The sequence below is a fragment of the Strongylocentrotus purpuratus genome, unplaced genomic scaffold, assembly GCF_000002235.5.
Source record: "Strongylocentrotus purpuratus isolate Spur 01 unplaced genomic scaffold, Spur_5.0 spur5_scaffold_7, whole genome shotgun sequence".
Taxonomy (NCBI): Eukaryota; Metazoa; Echinodermata; class Echinoidea; order Camarodonta; family Strongylocentrotidae; genus Strongylocentrotus; species Strongylocentrotus purpuratus.
In genome coordinates, this window is record NW_022145613.1 from 23370055 (window position 1) to 23377666 (window position 7612).

Consider the following 7612-nt stretch of genomic DNA (forward strand, 5'->3'; position numbering starts at 1 on the left):
ACACATTAAAACAGTATATACACTGTACATATACATATACTTCCAGCTTAGACCTGCAGTTTCATAGTTCCTTCATATATCATGTATTTCACAGGCCTACAAATAGGCTGATAATGTTATGCATGTTTTGTATTCGAGTCAACATTTCTTTGTTGTCTTGGGTTTTATTTTTATCTAGACCTTGTATCAACATGAGCAATGTTATTTCAGAAAACTCACACAACAGCTATACACACGTACAGTGTACAGCACGATTGTATAAATGGGAAATTGTGATTGCTAGTGGTAGCCTGGTACTGTAGCTTTTAAATGAAGGTGTGGTGTGCATATATACGAAACACCTCAATGCATAAATTACCAATATACAATTGGTTATTTAATAATCGATACTACTGAAAAAAATTCCAAACGTTTTAAAAAGTATCTATGAGGGTGCTGTGTACTTGTTTTGTTTATTAAATATGAGGCTTTGTTAAGCCTCTTGTTTTTTAGCCGCACATACAATGTAGTATCAATTTGTAGTGAGATTTTTACTTGCACTATTCATCTGGGCACTTGACAAGCACAAGTACACTGTCTGTACGATAATACGCGTCGCCAACGGCGGTCTGTACTTAACTGGAAGAAGAATTAAAAAAGATAATGAAGCATACCTTATGAGAAAAGGACGGTGACTGTAAATATCTTTTCCAGAGACTTGCCATCTGCTCCAGCATACAGGTACAGTATACAGTACATATATAAAGCCTATTGTTTTGTTAATACTTCAGAGACTTCAATACATGAGCATGTATGTACTTCCTACTCCATTGTCTACATGTTGTATAACATTTTGTTCAATCTTTGACTTTGATTTTAGCTTTTGACTAGCGTTTATTGACAAGACCTTTGTCTCTTATTATAGTTTTGTAACAGATCCTCTATAAACCTTTCGTTCACCTCTCTATTTATAACAGTCTCTCTTGGGGCCTATTGTAATCTGTGGGTTAATGGCCTTTTCAAATCATTAATCTTTGTCAGGGTTTTAAGCTTTCCAGTCAAAACTTGAGCTTAGCCTTTTCTTTGTGCCATCAATAACAAAACCTAGTTCACACTTTGACCAAGAGCCCTGTTCATACCGCGGCCACTAACCTTCCAAAACTGTTCTATATTTACAGTCTGTATAGCCACAGCAATTGTACCTTAGTGCGGCATCAAAATGTCCAAACTTTTTGTGGCACCAAATAAAATCATTTGCACTCTTATCAAAGCCCTTTCATTTTATTTAATAAACAAAATTGCAGGCCCCCCCCCCATATGAAATGATATTGTGACCATGTTTTGTGTATGGTAAAATTGCTCAGTTGGGAATGTTAACAAAAATGGTCTCTTTTTTTAATGAGATACTTGAAATTGAATTATCGTGGCCTACAGGTATATCAATAAACATCATTTGCTCATACATGTACAAGTCATCAACAGATTTTAAAACAGAGTACAGTGTAAAATCCAGGTTAATGTCACTGTTTTTGTGTTTTCATCAAGTTCAAGACTGTCCATTCTTTCACCAACCCTGAGATGAACAGACTCCCAATTTCATTCCAACTACCCCCCATTGAGAGCACATAATTCCAAGAGCTGGTTTCCAGGTTTATGCCATAGTAGGCCTACATACACCTGTACATATCCACAAACATTAGTAGTATTTTCTACAGAAATATTTACATACATAGATTGTAAACTGAAAAGGCCTGCATGGTTGCATGTTTCTATCATAAATTTGTGCTTATGTAGATTTCACATCCTGCCCATTCCGAGCATTTATTACAGCATTTATCACCGAAACCAGACCCTAACTACATGGACACTGTAACAGCCATCATCATAAATCATCAAGCCTACATACGAATGAAGCCGAAAGTACAGTACTTTCTGCTCGATACTGAAATAAATGTGCAATTAATTCCTAGAGAAGGTATTGGAAATGTAGGTGCTTATATCAGTCACACCGTCAAACCTTCTCCACACCGACTCCACATGGGCCAATGCTTGGCCATTGGGGGTAATGTCTTTTCTTTTGTTTGGGGTGTGGTCGGTCTGGTGCTGCACGATCAAACCTTCTCCACACGGACTTCACATGAACTGATGCTTGGCCATTAGGGGGAGCCGTAATGTCTTTTCTTTTGCTTGGTGTGTAGTCGGTCTGGTGCTGGTCTCGTGTGTGAGCGATACAGTCTATCTATACATGTTTGACTTCCTAAGACTGAGTGCTTGAGTCAATAGACTCTAGACAAAGAGAACCTTCTTTTACAAGATGGTGTCACTGTTAACCATATTGTGGACAATAACAAATGGACGATAGGGTACAATATACACTCAAATCATCACAATAAACAACTAGATGATCAAAACAATTCTCACACATGAAAGCAAAACTAGAGATACTGTAAAACAAATATGTACTGACCATTCATAATTTTAACTTTATATTTTTTTCCAACACATCATGTGCTATATTCAAGTATTTCATAATTTGTGATTTCATAAATGATAGAAGTAATTTGTAATGAGGCCCTTAACGAAGACATTAAATTTGATTAAATTACAAAAATGGCCTATTGAAATGGCTTGCGGATTGTAAAAAAAAATCTACAGCAACTCACTGAACAGTCCAGTATATTTTATGTAAACAATTATTGAATAAACAAGTAGAATTTTCATCTACATTGTATAGTTTTATTCTGCTGGAGTAGGAATGACAATCAATTGAAAAGTATTACGTTCTTGAGTGGTGCTCTACTCTGAACCAGTAACCTTTTACACCAACAAGGAAAGATCCAAAGAATATTGCCAATCGCTGGGATAAATACAAAGAAATTCCTGTGGTGAAGACACTGACTTCTTAGTTCTAAGGATCAAATCCCAGATTTCGGCACAGATTTTACAAGTGCAAACAATAGCCGTTCAATCCATAATCCCCATAAATCAGGATAATGCATGACCGATCTCGAAAAGCCGATCATCAAATAAAGGAGCTGAAAATCTCAGAGACTGCATATTTTGAAGGGTACCAGCGACTTCATGCAGGCACTCCAAGTTCCATGAGAAATCCTATCCCACATGTCTTATTTGTACAAACTGCAGGTTACTTTTCAAGATTGCTGTAGATCTCTAAACCTGTGTGTAATCCATACAATGTCATGTGCAGGACTGTTCAGACTAGCAACATTTATGGTATAACACTGTGTAGCTGTGACTGTAAGATACAGGTTTTTGCAATTAATTTTTCTAGTCTGAACACCATGTACTGTAACTGGTAATAAACAAGACGTTTTATACATGTAGAAACAGAGGTTTGTACATGCACATGTGAAATGAAAAACTCCATAAAGAATCAAGGTTCACTTCTGATATGCTGTTTTGTACAAAAAAACATTCAACTGGGCAGGCCTTATCTCAAGCATGCACTGATGATGTGCCAGCTGTCATCTTCAATGTAAGCCAAACACTAAACATGTCAACTGGGCTCTTTTTTATACCATTAATGTTTTCATGCATTTTTGATACCGGTAGCTATTTTTTGTTTTCATGTGTGTACGCCCTTTTCACATGTTGTATGATTCTTTACAGTGTATATAACGTTCTATTAAACAGGTTTCAGTAATACATTTTGTAGATGAAATGTACTGTATAAAGTAGCTTGTCTATATAGAGGCACATCACATCAAAATGTCATAATTGTACAATCTTGACCTTATACACTGTAATGATCTTCACATATAGAGCAACTGATGAAAAACACACCACAATTTGAGGAAATAGAAGAAAAAAATGGAGCAAAAATGAGCAGCGAAAGTATTTGGAATTAGACATGTATATGTAGACTAATCCAAGGGCCCCTAGTTCTATCTGCAGTACATTTAAATCAATAAAAGTGAAAATATCATGCCTATATTAAAGCCAACACTTTTTTTCTGTGAAAAATGAAACTGTTTTGAAGTGCCATCATTTACAATAGACTATTATTAGACTTGCCCTACTGTCTACAGTACATGTACATGGAATTGTACAAACTTTAAGTGATCTTAGAAATACACAATACACACTGTCTGTGTGCTTCTTCAATATCAGAGCCTAGAGGGTTTCATTAAATGCAGACCTTTCACAATGGGCAACAGTTAATTCAGGTTGTTTTCTTTGCTTTCGACTTGTATTGTGTCATTTGTGTGTCAACATAAAGGGAATTGCTCATGCATAAAACAGTAAAATGACAATTTGATTATATGGTGAAGTAGGCCATGTGACAGTATAAGAGTATAAATATAGATACCCTGTACAAAATGAAATGCAATGGGAATGAAAGTCTAAAAGCGATACATCATCATACATGGCATGTGTCAAATGATACATGTAGAGAAATGCATGTACATGTAGAGCATCCAATTCTCTTGAAAATGTTTTCTTGTTGGTTTCTATTTTGGTGATTTGTTTTGTCTCTGCTTTTCGCTGTCATATTGTAAGAAAATGTTAATTTTAAATATGACAAGGCTATTGATGTGAAATCCACTGTGAGTCTTTGACAGTCTTTAGAGTTGTCGTCGTCTAGTGGACACGTCACCCGACTGTGGATCACAAGGTCCTTTGGCAAGACATTTATCTACATTTGCCACACTCGACCCAGGTGATGTACATGTAAATGGGAACCAAGCAGGAATTGATTCCTTGAAAAGCTAGACTGCTGTGCTAAAGCCTTGGTAATAATTGTAGAGCGCCAAGAGTGTCAAATGAGCACTATACAAGTACCCACTATTATTATTATTATTAATAGGAATGAAACCAACAATACATGTACACACAATGTACATCCTCCTTACAATCCCAACATACTGTATATACACATCTTCCTTTCTCAAACAGGGTTATTATGAATTTTCTGCAGTGGGTTATTGTTGTGTCTGTAGAGTAGTTTCATATTTGTACTACATGTAGTTTCATATTCACAAACTACAACATCAAGTGGTGCAGAATTTGTCCATGTTATAGTACTCAACTCTCTTCTTGAAGGGAGTCCAAGAAGTTAATTCAGACCTAGTGCAGACTGTAGAAGTAAGTGACACTGCACGTACAACCTTCTGTTTAACTTCTGAGTATGGCCTTAGTCTGAACTCACCCTTTCAAGTTCCGACAGTACATGTATGTGAAAGGGGTATACAAGTTAGATTAATGCCCTCGACTCAACAACGGTTACCTTTTTTAACATTTATTTTCAAAGTGTACATGTTGTATGGGGTAGAGAAACAAGTTTCATTTATTATTGTGATGATGTGATCAAACTTATTTTCTAATTGTCACCTGTTTGACCCAGGGACCTCCCACAAGACCTGGTTTCAGCTCCGATTCATTTGATTGTCCGGGTTATGAAGCCTGATTAACTTCACCAAACAGTCTGACATGACATAATACGTTTCTTGCCTGGCTGCATTGCTAAGGTTAAGATCAAGGCATGTTTATATACGTACCCCACTGTTAGACTACCAGACTTCATTGTATACATGTACAGACAGATAACTAGGAGTCAGCATTGAGCATTACATTAAAAACTACCAGTAGACCTACATGGAATTAGAAACATGCTTCCATTATGATCAGAATACACTCACGTACAGACAAACATATGGCCCATTTTAACAGGAAACTATCAAATCTCAAGACAATTATGATGAGCAACATGAACATGAATAAATTAAAATGAACAAACAAATGCATTTGCTCTCAGATAAACATCTCACAATGTGATTGTGAATGTCATATGTGGCTAATCACTCCGATGTTGAGTCTGTATTGCTTTAAAATTCTCAATGAGTGACCTCTGGTGTTCATGGGCTGAACAGAGCAGTCCGTACATACCACTATTAATAATAGTAGCTTGACCTTCATTGGATTTGACAATTTGTATAATGTTACTGTTATAACAATTCAATTTTATACACAACTTGCACAAAAGAATGCTCCATCTCAATTCATGTTTGTTACTCGTTTTACTGTTAGTGCAATACTGTGAACTTATATTAGTTCTATCTATTTTTCATAAAACACAGGTCTTGAGACGTTCTTTTAGCTTGCACATCATTATTCAACAAAGCCAGGCATATCGGCGGATATCAGTGCGGAAACAGCACACTTCCACTGATAGCACCCGGGGTGGGTCGGGCGGAAACAGCGATACCAGTTCCGATGTCATGATGTGGTACCTGCCTCATGCAAAGGAAAATTATTAAAACTCACCTAGACTATTCCTTCTGTTAATCCACGCGTGTCTGTTTTGTTCACCTGCTACTCTGTTGTGACCACACCGCGGGCAGAACGATTGATTTTCGGTAATGATGGACAAAGAAATTACACCTCATTTGGCGACTTTATGGACAATAGGGAGTTCGTTGGATGAGAAGAAGAGTCTGCTATGCATTTACCATGCACAATTAGATATAGATCTCGTCGAGCAAAATATATGCACATGCTGTGTGGTAAATGATCTCAAGGTGGCGCTCGACATTGTTGATCACGGAGGACATACTGTGTATGATCGAATCTCTTTGGTTGATCATCGGAGCCAGTCTCTGATGATCATAGAACTGATTATGAAAGAACATCAGGATCTCTACGTTTAATGATTATCAATGTCATCAATAAGGGCTGAGCCCTTTTCAGATGGCCGTCTTGCCAGATGGCCGTCAAATGTATACAACAAAGGGTCGTCTTCGGGAACCATTTCTGTTTTTATGGATGGTGTTTGGGGCCCTTGGTGGGTTGCAGGGGTAGAGCACCTGTCTGGGGTCCGGGGGGGGGGGGGTGAGCTCGAGTTTGGGCAATTCGAAACCTTGAAGATAGCCGTCTTGATGGATATAGACACCCACTCTCTCCTAAGGACGAATTTATACATTAAAGAGTTGTCTTTGGAACCACTGACTCTTATCGGTATGGATCGGATCCAGGGGACGGAGCCCGGCCCCGGACGCTCTCAAGGTTAAGCAATTCACAACCATAAAGATAGCTGTCTTGAGCGACAATTTTTATAGAACACATGGTTGTTTTGGAAACCACTTTTCAGTCTTTACGGACGAAGTCCAAGGTCCCGTCCTATATACGGCCCCTGGTGTGGTTTCAGGGGCCGGTCCTTTCCGGAGGTCCAGGTGGGGGAGGGGGCCGGGGGGGGGGGTTAACAATTTAAATCCTCAAGGCGGCCGTCACGAGCGATATAGATTGTAATTTTCTCTTTAAAGTTCACATAGCCCCTTTCATTTCATTTTTTAAAAAAATCTCTTTTACCTTCTTTTCTCTTTTTTTTCCTTCTCCCTTTTATCAATCGCCCTCTCTTTTCCCCTTTCCCCTTTTTATTTAGGCTGCCAAAAAGGGGGTAGGGCCGTGGCCGATTCGACCCTGGGCCCCGTTTATAAAGACTTGATATTAATCGTAACTTATTTGCGATAGTTATCAATCGCAAATATATACACTAGAGACATGCCAGGGGACTGCAAACATGCGATTGATTAGAGGACTTACGAGTTGTTTTGGATCAATCGTAACTCTTTATAAGACAGGGCCCAGGTTATGGACACATTTGGCATAGCTTGCG

The 7612-nt window shown here is 38.1% G+C and overlaps 1 protein-coding gene across 3 annotated transcripts in view; it reads right to left on the reverse strand.

The window, feature by feature from the left end:
* LOC575143 (rho GTPase-activating protein 18) overlaps positions 1-6464 on the reverse strand; it is a 112136-nt gene extending 105672 nt beyond the window's left edge. For 2 of the 3 annotated variants that reach the window (XM_030974415.1, XM_030974413.1), the window contains exon 1: positions 6265-6464. The gene's annotated coding sequence lies outside the window, so the exon portion shown is untranslated. Of the gene's footprint in view, positions 1-653; positions 868-6264 lie in introns of those variants that run through there. The other variant, XM_030974414.1, reaches the window with a different exon arrangement.
* Positions 6465-7612: the final 1148 nt, after the last annotated feature.